General features: G+C 35.2%; 1 long non-coding RNA gene across 1 annotated transcript; it reads left to right on the top strand.

The window, feature by feature from the left end:
• Positions 1-6,964: 6,964 nt before the first annotated feature.
• Positions 6,965-8,476, top strand: LOC132618785 (uncharacterized). Its single transcript, XR_009574319.1, has 3 exons — positions 6,965-7,136; positions 7,303-7,756; positions 8,170-8,476. It is a non-coding gene; the product is annotated as an uncharacterized LOC132618785 (long non-coding RNA).
• Positions 8,477-17,142: the final 8,666 nt, after the last annotated feature.

The following is a 17,142-nucleotide window of genomic DNA, read 5'->3' as shown; positions in this document are numbered from 1 at the left end:
CTCCAATATCTTCATTCCCATTGGAGAGATGTTGCCTATCCAAGATTTTGTAAATTCACTTAGCCTAGCTAATCTAGTCATCACTTTTACTCTAATCTCCTCAAGCATGGTAATAATAGTTTTGTGTCTTACTGCCAGAATCCAAGCATTGAATCTTTCACACATGTTATTGTCCACTGAATCACACTTGACTTCACTGTTAAAAAACACCTTGCACCAAAACTCTTGATCATAGTAGAGAAGATCATCCACTATTTCCTCACCAAGCTTGGACAACAATTTCAGGTTTTCCCTATATTCTACTTCATAAGTGCTTCTAGCACACATCCAAAATAATTGCTTCCTTTGAAGCCCTCTCCATTCCTTTGACCAATTTGCATAAATGTGCTTAGCACACCTCCTTCTTCACAAGCTGGAAAAAGTTCCCTAGCTGCTGATTCCAGTCCCTACAAAAATAGAAAGTATGAAAAAAAAAAACAGAAAGAATGAACAAGTAATTTGTTGGCATAAACAAAACAGAAAGAATGAAAAAGAACATACCTTTTGCATGTCTGACATTATAGTGTAGCTTGTGCCATCTACTAATCCCAAGTCCTCCTTCAGCTATGTCAAAAACCAAGTCCAAGTATTTTTGTTTTCATATTCCACTACTGCCCAAGCAAGTGGAAACATTTGGTTATTCCCATCTTTAGCAACAGCAACTAGTAATTATCCCCTACTTATTACTTTCAAGAAACAACCATCTATGCCTATGCATTTCCTAACATGCATGAATGACTGCTTGAGTGCACTAAAACAGATGTAAAATGCTTCAAAAACTGGCTGACCAAGTTCATTAGCATCACCAAGCTTCACAACACAAGTACTCCCAATGTTTGTCCTTAACAACTCATCCCTATAATCAAGAATTTTCCCAAACTTAAGAATATGATCACCCATGATCTCCTTCAACAACCTAGCTCTTGCTCTCCTGGTTGTGGTCTTACCAACATGTACTTTAAACTTCTTCCTAACCAACTCTTGCAACTTAAACACTCTTATATTTGGTTGTTCAACTATTCTTAGAATTGCACAAGTAATTTCTAGTGGACTTCTCACACTTGTGTACTGGAATATAAGTCCTGATGACAAAGTTATTAGTTTCATTATCAAGGCTTCTTACAACACCTCACTCTTACTCTAGTTGGCTCATTAAGTTACTTTTCAATCTGCACTCTTCTCTGAACTGCATACTTAGTAACTGCATCTCTAAACTCATTCACACTCCCAAAAATCATACCTAACTACCACACTATTTTCTTACAAGTTTTATCAAATCTCACACCCTTTGTAGCAGTTTTGTATCTAGATTTTGAAAGTTTTAGCTTCCTATTTTCCACTTCTTCAAAACACTATTCATAATCATCAGATCCTAAGCTAGAATCATCAGAACTTGGGTGATATGGTTCATCACCCCCTAGCCTCCCTTCAAAACTTTTTTTTGCTTGTTTTAGTCTCATCAAACCCCAAATCTGGTCCATCTACACCACATGGCACTTCTTTAGTATCTGCAGGAATTCTCTCCCTTCTTTTCCTCCTCAGTGCTTCCCTTTTCTCAGTCCTAAGCTCTATGTACTCCTCATGTACATCACTGAAGTAATCATCATCTCCAAGTATGTCCCCATTTTCAGAAATTGGACTATCATCAGTTGATTCATCAGATCCCTTTACTGAAAAATCACTAATTTCAGAATCTGATGGATTAGTTGCTGGATCTAGTGGATCTTGAGTATTTGGATATACTATTTCTAATGGAGGAATAGTGTTTGGGATAGTATTTGTAGATGAAGTTGCAGCATTAAAAGTATCCTCACCAACTTTAATATTTTGACTACCACTTCTTTCAATGGTCCCTACCCCTTTATTAAAAGTTACATTAGATTCCCCCTCAGTCATGTGCACATATACATCCAAAATCTGCCCATTTTGCAAAAGTCTAGCAACACTAGAAAGAACCCTATCATTGTCAATATCTCCTAAAATGCCACTGTTAGGTGGCTGAATACTATGTTTGCAACTTGAGCTGTACCCTAATTCTTTAATATAGTCCTTCAACTCAAAATAGGAAAGTGTATCCACATCAACATTAACATATTCACTCATTATCCCACCAACATATTTTGGTTCATCATCCTCTCCAAACACTAAGTCCCCACCATGATACAATCTATGAGTTATGAATGTAAATCCACTCATAACTAACTGCAAACAAAGATAAATAACAACAAACTAAGTAATCAAAAATTTTGAAAATTCTATTTTCGATTAAGCAAACTCACAAACCTTAAAAACCCTAAATTAACAAGACTCCAATTAAATGTAATAAAGAACTAACCTTTGGACTAAATGCAAACTTAGCCTTCCAACTGACCTTGAATTTACAAATTGTAACACCGAAGAAATCACAATACTATTCTTGTTTTGAACTGGAGCGAAATTGACCCTTTTGGAATGAAGAACTTAAGATGTTAGATGCTTTTTTCCACTCTATAAAATGCTGAATTTTAAGATTTTGGGATATAATCTTCAATGATCGAAGAAGGTTTTTTATCAGTTGATTTTTTGGTTCGGGTGAATTTTTTGATCGGGTAATATTTTGGGAAATGCATGGATACTGTTACACCCCACACCTTCAGAGCATGATCATGCCACGTACATCACAGTGGTAATGGAGTATCGGAGACGTCCCATGATGTTTTGGAAGGTACAAGTCATGGGATGTATGTAACAATGAAGTAAAGGATGAATTACGATCTCGTAAGTCGTAATCGGGAAAGACTATTTTGAAACACAAGAACATGGACATTATCATGTATAATAAATAATAAATATCATGTATGGAGAGTTTCGGAAGATTTCGAGATCAAGCAAATTGAAGAAAATAAGTTCGACGAAAATTTGAGAAATGTTGGGCAGATTTTTTTTAGTCAACTTTGGAGGGACATATCTCCTAGTATATTAGGAGTTTTAAGGTGAAACAAAAGCCTAAAATGAAGTTCGTCGAGTCTAGTTTCTAATGCAATAAGCCGCTCATTGATAGGATATCGAAGTAGAGAATTATAGACGTTACAAACTGAGCTGTCAACGCAGAAACAGTACCACTACAGTACTGCTACAGTACCACTACAGTATTGCTACAGTCTGCCGACTTAGCCACTATAAATCCCATTTTTCTTCATCCAAATTCTCCAAAATGTTCCAGAATTTTCAGCCAACAAAAGGGGCTCTTATTCCCTCTAGAAGTGAGGATTTTGAGTGAAATTCAAGCTACGGAATATCAATCGAGGTCCGGGCAACGCGTAGACGCAATTATAAATTCGTTTTGTGTTGGAATGAGCTTGGAAACAAGTGGATATTGAAGATCTTGCCACTTTAGTAAAAATAAGGTATGAATTATTGAATCCTTTTCTTTATGAATATTTATTAAGGAATAATTGCAAGAATAAAAGTTATTGTTTGTTGTGTTGGTGTTGTTGGCTTATGGATTGAGGTTTGAAGAGGATTTTGGATGAAAATACATATATTTATCTTGTAGAATGTTGAGGATATTGTTGTTTATGTTGTTGGTTGTTGAATTGGAATTTCGGGCAAGGCATATAAACAGGGGAGATGCTGCCCGAATTTCGACAGAATCTAAAAGGATTTTAATTAAGGGCTAAAGACGAGCGTATGATGATGATCCTAACAATAGTATGAATGGTTGTATATGTAGATTACGAGGATACGAATGATCTTAAGTGAATTGCAAGACAGGAAGTAGGTTGGAAGTCGAGAAATTATCTTCTAGGTATGTTAAGGCTAATCCCCTTCTTTCTAAAGGCATGATCCTTTCGTTATAAACCTTTGTGTCGTACCATAATATCATTGGTTCCGCAAATTCTAGAAGTCCACGAATTTCGTGATCCTTATGATGTTATTGAGCTTCTAAAGCATGATTCTTTTCCTACCAAACCATGTATGAATTCCATAACAATTTTTCATTTCCAAGAATGTTAGAGATTCATGACTTTTAAAGTTTTCATGATGCTAAAGATGAATTATTTTTTTATGATAACCATGACGATGATTATGAGGGATTTATTTATCAAAGCTCGAAGGCATATGGATTTCATGATATTATGAGATGATTTTATTCATAGAGATTTTCATGTACATGAGCTTTATATTATTATAATGACTATGATGAGAATGATTTTATGTTCAAAGGTTCCAAGTTTATGATTTCAATGACGATATGAGAATATTGAGCTATCTTTTGATCTTTCTTAATTTTATTCCTTGTTGTTGATCTCACCTTATAATAATTGTTCCTTCAAGGTGAGATATAGCGATGATGATTGCTTCATAATATAAATCGGAGGTTACCGACCTTACGTCACTCCGATAGAGTCGTAACTTTTATTTGGCTCCCATGCATGCTTTATAAATATATATGTGTGTATTACTACACCGAGCCGCGCTATAGTCGGCCGGGTACGACACCTATTGTGCAACCACTGATCAGTTGGTATTACACACCGAGTCCCGAAAGGGCAGGGTACGTTACACACCGAGTCCCGAAAGGGCCGGGTACGTTACACACACCGAGTCCCGAAAGGGCCGGGTACGTTACACACCGAGTCCCGAAAGGGCCGGGGGCGTTATGATGATGATATTATATATATGTATGTAAGAAAAAGTTTTTTTTAAAAGACTAAGCATGCATGAAGTCCGTCTTATGAGGCATTCAGATGTACATGTTATCTCTCTTATTCCTTGTTACCTTTCATATCTATATTATGTTGTTATTCATGCCTTACATACTCAGTACATTATTCGTACTGACGTCCCTTCTTGTGGACGCTGCGTTTCATGCCACGCAGGTGTATACAGATGAGTAGAAGATATTGCTAGAAGAGGTTCCAGCTAGATTGGCGAGCTCCATTTCTTTCCGGAGTGTTGCCGAGTCAGAGCATCTATGTTATGGTATATTGACTTATGTTAGAGACTTTGCAGACAGAGTCACGTGTATAGCATGTCAGTCTTGCAAGCGGCTCTGCAAGCCGATGTATCACTATGCATTATGTTACAAATTTCATATGACTACAAATTTTACTTGATTTGAGAAAGACGAAAAAAATGTTTTTGAAAAGCTTTCATTATGCATTTCATTTCGTGAATTAAGAGTCCAGTGAGATTATGAATATAACGAGAACCAGCGGGTTCGCTCGACTCTAGGTAAAGGGTCGAGTGCCCATCATGCCCTGGGGTATGACAAATATGATTTAACCAAGGTAAATAAATTAAAAGGGAAAAGAAAGCTGACTTGGGGGCCCACAGCACGTGATCACACAACCACAAATATAATTGGGATAGTGTACAATAAGCCTCCATGTCAGCGTTAACGGTGCAAAGAATTAAGGAAAAAAATAGTTTAGGCGGGTAATAGGACCCAGGGAAAGGAAAGGTGTGTCGTAGGAACTTAGGGTATAGTTCAGGGGGATAATAGTGCTTTATCCCTAATTTCTTACTATAGAATGAGATTAAAAAGAAGGATATGACGACTCAATATAGAGGTTTTGTTGATCTGTCAAATGTCTTAGCATAATGTGAAATTAAATATGTGGATTCAACAAAGAGTTGTTACCACTAAACCAAAAGTTATCAACTATTCCCTCTGTTTCATGGGAAGCTACCTTATTCTTAAGGTAGTGACGTAAACTCCAGCTTTGCAAGCTATTGTGTATTTAATTTAGTAGAAAATTCTATAATGGACTTAATATTATAATGAGTAAGACCGTAGGGTACTAATCTATTGAACCTTTGGACTAATTAGCATTGGGCACATATAATATGGGTAGGGCTAAATAAAAGGCATAAAATCCGATTTTCGGGCTGCAGTGGTGCCATATCTGGTGCTGTTTTCTCTCTTGAATTCTTTGAATCATCTCTATTACTATGGCAGATTGATGAATCTGGAATTGGATGTCTTCTTTACTTGGTAAGCATCATTGCTTCTTCTAATTGATATTGTTAAAAGAGGTAACTTTATGAACATTTCTCCTTTCCAATAGAGTAAGATCCAATCTGTACTCCTGAGAGAAATGGGGCACAATTCAAACAAAATGAGAGAAATGTAAGTTGTGTTTCATGATCCATTGGCATTTGATTAATTAATAGAACTCTTGAAATGTACAGATGGATGTAATTGCGAACTTGGCCAAATTTGAGCTTCAGTGGTCTCCATTGAAGGAAAATGGCGAAGAAGAAGAAGAAGAAGAAGGAGAAAAAGGAAAATAAAAAATGGAATCAGATTTAATGGATGGAGGGTAAATATGACCAAAAAATAGAGTACAAGGGCAAATATGGCTCCAAACTTGGATGACAAGGACGAATATATCAAAAAAGGTATAATGAGGACAAATGTAGCTTATTCTTGAGAGTACAAGGGCAAATCTAACCCTTTTCCCTTTTTTTGAAATATAGATAAGAGAAAAGGGTAAAAAATGCCCCTCTACTTTGGGAAAAGGGCTAAGTATATAAGGAACGATGAATTAGCTCATTCGATATAGTTGCTAAAGTCGTCTATTTGACTTCCAACCAGATGTGAGATTGCCTTCTTAGGAAAATGGAAAAGGCATATCCTATTTCCACTTCCAATGGAAGTCATCGACCCCTGTTATACTGCGTTAAATTTACAACTTCAGGTTGCTAAAGACGCTTGTTCTTTTTTATCGTTTCTAGACTCTTGATACTCAGGAAACTACCAAAAGAAGGATAAACATGCCTTATGTTGTCGTCAGAATATAGATTGGCGGCGGATGTCTGGCTGATTTTGTTGTCGGTGATCATATTAGTTAGTCTGCAGATTTACTGTTCTATCTATATTCAAAAGATACTTCTTCTTCATTCTTATGTAAATGGATTTAATAAGTTGGATGTGATTTACGCAGTGAACTGAAAATTGCTGCAATTTCTTTTGTTTGCAGGTCCTTTCTCTAGAAGAACTTGATATAGAAGATGAGGACCTACTCACAAAGTGGATGGGAAGTAAATCTATCAAGAAACAGAATAGATAATACTCGCAACGAAGTGATTTAAGCTCAAACTTGCTGCAGGTTCCAATTGCTTCTTTTCTTATCTTTTAAGATACTACTAACACTTCCAGTGACATCTGAAAACATATTTAAAATATTTTACTGGGAAAGAGTCATAATTACAAGTCATATAATTTTTGTATCGGTTTGATTTCCTCCTCAGATTTCCTTCTCTATGGCTGAACAGGTAGTGCATAATATGGAAAACGGAGATTTCTTTCACTTGCATAGCCTTGACATAATTGATTTGGCTGGCAAACCGCTCGAAGGAAGACGGTGGTGGTTGAGTGCAGATGACCCCTTTCAGTGCCTGACTGCATGCACCAATCTTAGTGAAAATGTTAGAACTTCATCCCCGGGGCGACGACTATTAAGTTTCACCATTAATTGAGTCCTACAAATTTGATTTGTCTGGCGATGTTCGGCTCACATTGGAAGTATTGTAGTACGTTCGTTTAAAGTGATTGCTTCAATTCAAGTTATGAGAAGCATGTCAGGTAGATTAGAAGGTGTAGAAGTTTCTGATATATTTGGTCCTTAATAAATTTATTTTTCCGCAGAATTTAGGTATTCATGTGAATCTCATGATCTTGAACAATGAACATACATAAAAGTGTTGAGCCTCTTGTTTTCTGAAGATGGTAAGGTCCGATACATAAACGTGTTGAGCCTTTTGTTTTCTGAAGATGGTAAGGTCTGTTTCATTTTGCTTTAAACTATAGTTTTCATGAATGTTTTGTTATGAATTTTAGCATGTTGACATTGAGTATTGCAACTCTTCTATACAGAGGTGTTCACTGTTTGGAAGTCTATTTGTCTCCCTTTAAATTACTGCAATTTGTTTTACCACGTTTGATTACATATGAAACTCTTTCCTACTTTTAACTTCTAAACTGCTATCTCTGCAGATTCTATTTAACTCTTGATCTGCAATATTGCTGGAATACTAACATGCTCTTTTTATTCCTTCATCCAGAAGTTTTGACAAATGTCTATCGTCTTTATTCCCTTCTTTGTTTGAGATATAACCAGTAACAATTGATAATTACTACAGGTGTCTTGTGTCAAAAGTGGCTAAGAAGGAGGCTTCAACTAAGACTAAACGCCGGGAAAAAATGCATTACCGATTTGCAATAGGTAAATGGTTGTGGTCTGTAGATAGTTCTCCCATATATGTTGTAAAGAATATGTACTATGGCATTTACCAGTATGATGCAATTGCTGATGTTATTCCAAAAAATGTGTGAATAGCATCCATCAAATTGTTGTTCCAGCTTTTATAACATTGGGCCCGATTGAGGAGTGCACTGCTCCATACAGTTGTGTTTAGTGATAGTTCATTAAAAATTTAAAAATGTTTCTCATTAAATTGCCATTTTCTTTACTATCAGCTGGTTACATATCAATCTATACAGTGTTTTTAACTTCTAAGCCGCCATTTCTACATATTCTGTTTAACTCTCTATCAGCAAAATATTGGTTTAATGTTAACATGCTCCCCTTTTTCCCTTCAACCAGCACTTTGGCAAATATATATGTTATGTCTATTTGTCTTTAAACCTTCTTTGCTTGAGATATACGCACTAACAATTGATCATTACTTCAAAAGTGCAATCTAATATGTACCAAGCTTATCTCTTCGTTCTTAGTATCTTTGCATTTCAACAACTTATGCGATATGCTCACAAACTGAATTGGTCAACTTCCAATTGGTATCAAGTTTTGGACATTCTATCTAAATTTAAAATAGTCAACTTTCTGCAAATAAAGTTGTCTATATATCCGTTAAACCTCCTTCATGTTAGCACGGGCCATTCTCTGCTAGTTACGTTTATATTTATTGCTGCTGTTGCAGATGAAGAAATAAAATATTTTGCAAGCCCAACGATTTTCCAATTTGATGAAGCACCGGCCTCGGTTAGAAAATCTCGCCAAAACATTTATTTTGGGTATTTATTGATAACGTTACAACATCAATCTTCACGTCTCTTCAAAAGAAATGAATAGTTCGCTAGGCTATTATGAGGTCATACTAATTGATATCAGCGTTTTAAAAGGCAGTTTCAGGACTCGCCTCGGGGTGGAACACTGACAAAATGTCTCGGGGCTCACGTGCAGGGCTTAGTTCCGACTGTACTCCCTAAGCACGCCTAACGCTCATGCTCGGGGCTCGCCTAACAGTTCTTACACAAATTATATGTTGAATTCCTTAATTAAAATCGTTGACCTTCATAATTCATTGATACTTAATAGGTTTTCATCCATAAAAATAAGAAGATTGGGTGTAACTCAAATAACAAGTCGTAGTATTGCATATTTACCATTTGAGACTATCGTGAGGGTGAATATGACTTGATATTTCTTTTAAAAAGACATAGCCGAATTGTAAATTTTCACTTGTCATTGGTCTTTTGTCATATGCACCAAATTGTCATATTTTATTATTTCGCTATTTGAAAATAACTTTATTTTTATTCATGAAGGAGTTATGTTTTAATTATAATACTGATAAAGTTTATTGATTATTTGCTTACAGGGACATAAAATGAATAATATGATAGTAATATTGTTTTAAGAAACTGTGATTTTTTTATTGTTTGAAAGTTAAGATGCTAGAGTTGATTTGCATTTCATAATAGCTTTTATTTCATTATATATTTTGTACTTGTAAAATTATGTCAAACTCCTTCAGTTTCAATTTATGTGAACCCATTTGATTGGGCACGACATTTAAGAAAGAGTGAAAACTTTTTAAACTTGTGGTTCAAAATAAGTCTTGAATATTTGTGTGGCTGTAAATCACTTCATAAAGCGAATTTGTTTCTAAATTAGGAAATAGATCATTCATTTTGGCACCGACTAAAAAGGAAATAGGTTCACATAAATTTAAACAGAGGGAGTATATGATTACAATTGTAAGTGGCATATAATGGATTGCTTTGATTAGCTTTTGTGGGGATCGAGAGCGCGCGCGCGCGCGCGCGCGCACACACACACACACACACACACACAGATATATATATATATAGTTTTATTTTATTTTTTTAATGTAATTTTACCTATTTAAAAATATTTATTGTAATTATATTATTTTATGAAATGTTAAAAATTAAATATCCGTGGGGCTTAAGCCTCACAAGCATATCTAAAACGCCTTTCCTTACGCCCCCGCCTTTTAAATCACTGATTGGTACTACCTCACTTTCATAATAAGTAATGATTTACTATTTTATTTTTTTCAAAATAAGTGGCGTTTTACAAAATTAAGAGGTCATTAATGTTCTTTCTTCCAAATTTTCCCTCATTTAAATGAGTGGAGTTTCACATAATTAATAAACATGAAAGAGAGTAATCCCTGTGTCCCAAATTATATCACACACTTTACTATTTAGTCAGTCCAAAAAAGAATAACACATTTCTATAGTTAGTAACAATTTAACTTTAAATTTACCTTTTTACCCTTAATAAGATGATTTCTAGCTAACAAAAAAAAATTATGGTTCCTTTTAGACCAAAAATTTCAAAAGTTTTTCTTAATTTCTTAAATTTTGTACCTAGTCAAACACCTTTATATAAAATTGGACAGAGGGAGTACTTCTTGTTCAAAGCATTTGATTAATGGTAAGTTAGTAATAAAACTTCTTAGTTTCTAAGTGAGTTGTTTTCTTTCAACTTTCTTTTCTGTTCTAATTCGACAGCAACAACAACAACATACCCAGTGAAATTCCACAATCTGGGTCTGGAGAGGGTAAAGTGTACACAGATCTTATCCCCACCTTGGGAGGTAGGGAGGTTGTTTCTGAAAGATCCTCGGCTCAAGAGAAAACAAGACAAAAGTGCAAATATTTGATTAAATGCAGAATATAACCAAAAAAAAAAAAAAGATTTTATTATGTGTTAAATGTGTAATCTAAAATATGTCATATACTTTTGTGTGAGTATAAATTATTTTACAAAGATTTAGGAGTGAATGATAAGTTTAAAAATTAATTATTTTAAATAAAAAAGTAAAACATTTTTTAAACATGATAATAAAGAAAGTATGGAAAAGGGTAAAAAAAATACCCCTGAACTATTCGAAATAGACCATATATGTTACACCTCTCATTTTCATACGTTGAGTTTCGCCGAATGCTAATTGTCCTAGTCTTGGGAAGTAGGACAAATTTTTCGAGGTCGTGAGGATAGATATGTCCATCTTGGGTATATAATGAAGTAAACCCATGTTTAGTAAGCCTTGGGAAGGTTTAAGACTCGTCGTATCATTGGAGTTAAGTTTCGGCGAAAGTTTGGCAAAATGTCACATTATGGCGCAATATGTGGTGCAATATGCTAGTAGCAAAGCACGCTTTGCGGTAACGCAATTGCTTAGCAAAGTGTGACAATGAAATTTGGTGATGTTGTGAGGTCTGCGACACAACATGCGGCTAGCAAAGCACGCTTTGCGTCTAGCAAAGCTCGCAGCATGTTGTGTCGGTCCAGAATTTTCTAGACCACTATAAATAGACCAAATTCGACCCAAAATCATATTTTCACCATTTTTGGACATAGAAACCTCTAGAAACTCTCTCAACAAGTCTTTTTATGAGCTAAGACCAAAATCAAGAGCAAATCCAAAAGAAATCAAAGATCAAATACCAAGAATCAAGAGACTCAAGCGCAAAGAGGCTCAATATGGTTAGTGGAAGTCAAGAAATCCTTTGGTATTGGAGTTGGGGTTTTTCTCAAGCAAAGTATCTTCATCCAAAGATCATTCCTACATAATCAAAGGTGAGTTTTACATCTAGCTCATGTTATTCAAAGTATTGAGTAGTTGAAAGACTTGGATTAGAGAAGAAAGTAGAATATGAGCTCAAATAGGGAAATAATGGTATTTTGAGTAGTAAGTTGAATTGAGCCATGATTTTTAGTATGAGATGAGTGTAATCTTGTTATGAATAATGCTAATGACCTTGAGGAAATATTATGGGAAGAATGAATATGTTGTTGTATTGTAGTCATGGTTATGGATGACTTTGAAAGTAAATTTGAGAAGTGAACAATGTTTAGCTAGAGAAATATATTGATTGTGATATTATGTGAGTTGCTATTTCTATTTGGGAGTTGTTTTATTACATGGAGAAAGTCGTTGAAACAAAGGAAATGCTGCCTAATTTTCTCTAGCTTTAGTTGAGCATGTTCATGTGATCGATTAGCGAATGTTAATACGAACTCTCTTGAAGGTAGAAATGTGAACATTGGAGGAGAACTATCAAGCGATAAAGTAGCTAAATGAAAAGGTATGTAAGGCTAGTCCCTTATTTTTCTAAGACATGATTCCTACGACACGACGCCCTTTATCTTTCCATGACCTTCTTACATTTAGGAAAATATGAGTCAATGTTTATAAAGAGCTTCCTGTGGAATAAAGATAAGAGATATGTCATGAGTATGGTAATGATGGTGATGAGTCTAAGCCTAGAGATCCTAAAGCTCCCGGTATGATATTTCCACAAAGTTAATGATCCTTATACGATTCTTTGATGTTATTCATTGTTGCTAGACCCAACTTACAATGTTAGTTCCTTCAAGGTGAGATATGATGAATATGATCACTCCATAATGTGATCGGGGTTTCTCGACCTTATGTCAGCCCGATATAGGTACAGGTTGTCTTTAAGCTCTAAAGTATGTTCTACGACAAATGTATGATGATGGTGAGTTATGGTGAGTTCATGATGATACGATTACACCATGCCTAGATGGCCGGGCATGCCACCGCTAAGGGGGGCTGCATACGATTACACCGAGCCTAGATGGCTGGACATGTCACCGCTAAGGCGGACTGCATATGATTATACTGAGCCTAGAGGGCCGGGCATGACAACACTAGTGGGCGGCGTATGATGGTTACCCGGACGCGGGTAAGTGACGATGGTACATGAGATATGTTATATATATATATATATATATATATATATATATATATATATACATGATTTGTTTACTCTTAAAAGTTAAGCAGGTTATATATTCATCTCATGTCTTATGATTTCTCTATTATGTTCATTTTATTCATGCCTTACATACTCAATACAATGCTCATACTGACGTCCTTTTTCTTTGGACGCGGTGTTCATGCCCACAGGTAGACAGGGAGGTGATCCAGATTCGTAGGAACTATCAGCAGACTTTGAGAGCACTCCATTGTTCCGGAGGTGCCATTAATTACTATTTTGTGTACATATATTTTGGGCACGGCAGGGCCCTGTCCCGTCCATATGTCTAGTACTCTATTAGAGGCTCGTAGATACGTATGTGTGGGTAGTATGGTCTCACGATTTCCCATTTGTATATATGTATTATTTTGATAGCCAAAGGGCTTATGTACATAAAGGTGATTATGTTTCAAAGTGAAAATGGTTGCCCTATGAATAGAAGCATGAGAATAATGAATGAACGCAGGATGAGTATGATGAATAGTAGTATGAGCTGTGCTCGGTGGTCAGCCCCGGGTACCCATCATGGCCCCTAGTCGGGTCGTGACAATAGATACCCTCTGTGGATGGCCACGTGGAAGTATTTTTACACTTGGGCATGCCACGTCTGCTTTTCAACAGGTCCATTAACGCGAGGGGTATTTGTGATCCTTTGGATAGACGGCGAGGGTATTTTTGCTACCAAATGCAAACGGAGGGTATATATGGTCTATTTCGTATAGTTCAGGGGTATTTTTGACCCTTTTCCGTAAATTTAATTACCTTGAGCTTTTAGTTCCTGGATTTTTTGAGATATTAGATTTGGTGCTCATCTTAAAGTCTATGACTTTGGATAAAGATTCAAAATTTTACAGAATAATAGGCATATCTATTGGATGAGTGATAATTTATGCAAGATCACTGTGAGTGATATACATGCTGAGATTTTAGACATGCATCTTCGACAACAATGTAATAACTCATGTTGAGATTGAGTTATCCAAAGGTGTAATCTTGGTAGCGACAGAATAGAATTCTAAAAAATAAGAATAAAAGAAAATAAGGAGATAATAACCCGAAAAATAACTCTCTTTACCAGTCACATAGATGTTATAAAAAGAGAGTGAAGAGATACCATTGATGATTTGAAATTAGGTATTGTTTTCCTGAGTCACAAATATTGGAGCAGCAAGGGACATACACAACAAACCGCCTGAAAGAGCGACAGAAATTTAATGTGAATATGAATATACTATAGCGTATTCCGAACCACAGGAAAAGACCCCAAAAATCCATCTTCAAGTTTCAATAGAATCCCCAAACCCAGTTTGACAACCGAAAGTTCAATAGTTATAAACTTTAGAAAGGTTGTCTGGCGATGGTCCTCAAGTGGCGGGAGCTTCTTCATCGCCCTGTTTATTTGTACATATAGATGGAGTTCTTCCATATGTATAAGATCTGAAACGGAATGGTAATAAATTTGAAGCGTTGCAGTTTAGTGAAGAGACAAAAACATGGGAGCGGAGACTAAAATGTGGGAGAGAGGGAAGTGTTATGAAAACAATTTAAGAAGTGATTTTTGGTGTTTTTAATAGAACATAAATGGGAGAAATAAGAGAAAAGAAAAAACAATTGAGAAAAAAGACAATGTGAATGCTGCTAAAGAGAGGTGTCACATCACCTCTTTTTTCCAAATTTCTGATGGATAGATATATAATGATACTACTGAATCAACAAACATACTGATGGATTGATAAAGAAAGAAACTACTAAATCAACAAACCGAGCAACCTAAAATCAATTTTCTTTTTAAAATGCAAATAAACAACACTTGTTATTCACACCTAACCTTCCTACAAATTTTAAGACCCAAATCTTTAGAACCTTACTGTACTCTCATTAATAGATTTGTTTTAAAATCGACCATTTTCTTGAAGAATTTCCAAATATTATTTTGAAATAACTTTCATTTTCCTTTGAGGGTTATTTCTGAAAAACTAAATTAAAGGAGGCCTTGATGTGCTTATTTCACTAAACATGTTTTTTCATCTTTACAACTAGTAATGAATCGCTCTAGATCCCGAGTTGATTGAATTTCTTAAATTAGGAAACTAAAACTTCCGACGCGGTGGGAGATTGGGAGTTGAAGATGATGGTGACTATTCTATTCTCTCCCCCCGCGTCGGTGGTTTTACCTTCCTAATTTAAGAAATACAATCAACTCGAGATCTAATTCAATACTCCTTGTAAAGATGAAAAAACATGTTCAGTGAAATAAGCACGTCAAGGCCTTCTTTAAGTTAGTTTTTCCAAAATAACCCTTCAACTTTCTTTTCTGTTCTAATTCATGTGCAAATATTTGATTAAATGCGGAATTTAAAAAAAAAAAATTATTACGTATTAAATGTGTAATCTAAAATATGTTATATACTTTTGTGTGAGTATAAATTATTTTACAAAGATTTAAGAGTGAATGATAAGTTTAAAATTTAATTATTTTAAATAAAAAAGTAAAACATTTTTTAAACACGATAATAAAGAAAGTACAAAAAAGGGTCAAAAATACCCCTGAACTATTCAAAATAGACCATATATACCCTCCGTGGATGGCCAAGTGGATTTTTTTTACACGTGAGCATGCCACGTCAACTTTTCAACAGGTCTGTTAACGCGAGGGGTATTTGTGGTCATTTGGATTGACTGCGAGGGTATTTTTGCTACCAAATGCAAACGGAGGGTATATATGATCTATTTCGAATAGTTCAGGGGTATTTTTGACCCTTTTCCGTTAAATTTAAGGTTAATCAATGGATTAGATCAATATTCATCCAATAAAATGCAAAGATAGTCCAAGCAACTCTATCTATAAACCGTCATTCTTCTTGTAGTTTTATGCTTCGACTTTTTAACCTCTCGGTTGATTATAATTCTTGTATAACAACTTCTTTGGTTACATAACTAATACAGTGATTGATTGCTCTCTCTTTATCTGATGCTCTTTTGATAGCTTCAGGTCCATCATTTAGCACCATTTAACTTATTTGGTTTTACATCCAGAATTGATCCTTATGTGCAACAATGGTTTGGAACTAGAGCATTTATATATTGGAGCAACCTCATCAACATCAATACTTGCAACTTCTTTTGGAAGTTCAAATACTCTTGGTGGTAAGAAATTGAATCTGACTTGCGTAGTTCAGTTCCTTTTTTCCTAACGGATTTTGGAGAAGCCAGTACTTTTATGCTTTGTGTTGGAAATGTAGGATTTCATGTGTCATGTTGTGAAACCTTAATTGGAGAACCCAAAAGGTATTGCTGATTTCTTGAAAATCATATAAAACACATGGTTTCAACGAATTGCATCAGTTGTGATTATCTGTAGTATCAAATTGAATTTGCGTGATTAGGAAAGAAGTTTGTAGCTTACTTTTTTCCTTTTTCTTATTGTTCAGGAGAGTTTTTGTTACAAAAAGAGTTGGCAAGAAAAATTGGTCCCAGTTAAGATATAATTAAAGTTGAGCGGAGCCTCCACTATATCGCCTGGTATTATTCCGATATTCAAAAAGTCTCCGGGGGGAGCACTAGATTCTTGGGTTTGACACAGCTGTGGATGGTTGCTATGGTGAAAAGACACGAGTTATGGTTGGTACTGAATTTTAAACCAAACAAGCAGCAGAATTGATATGGTGAAGGAGAACAAACAGTGAGTGAAGTAGAATTCCTCAAAGCTTTCTTTAGTACAAGGAATACTATATATCTGTTAAATTTTTATTTTATGGGTAGCCTTATATACGTATTTTCATTTCCTAAAACTCCATGAATGTTTCTCTTTGTATGGATATATAATTGTATTAGTTTCCTGTTAAAGACGAATATATATCCTGTGTTACCTTTCTTTCTGATAGTAATGGGAAGGTGTTTAATTGAAATGAAGCTAGAAGTCCTATTTTTGAAGTTTTTTCTTTCATTGTGGTGTTTAAAGATTATATTTTAACTTGTATATATTGAAAAATGAAAGTGTGAAAAGTTTCACTGTCAATGATATTCTACCTGTTATAAAATGTCTTTTA

The sequence above is a fragment of the Lycium barbarum genome, chromosome 11 (assembly GCF_019175385.1).
Source record: "Lycium barbarum isolate Lr01 chromosome 11, ASM1917538v2, whole genome shotgun sequence".
In the NCBI taxonomy this organism is placed as follows: domain Eukaryota; kingdom Viridiplantae; phylum Streptophyta; class Magnoliopsida; order Solanales; family Solanaceae; genus Lycium; species Lycium barbarum.
The sequence above is the reverse complement of the archived record's forward strand: the minus strand, read 5'-3'. Positions and strand labels throughout refer to the sequence as shown.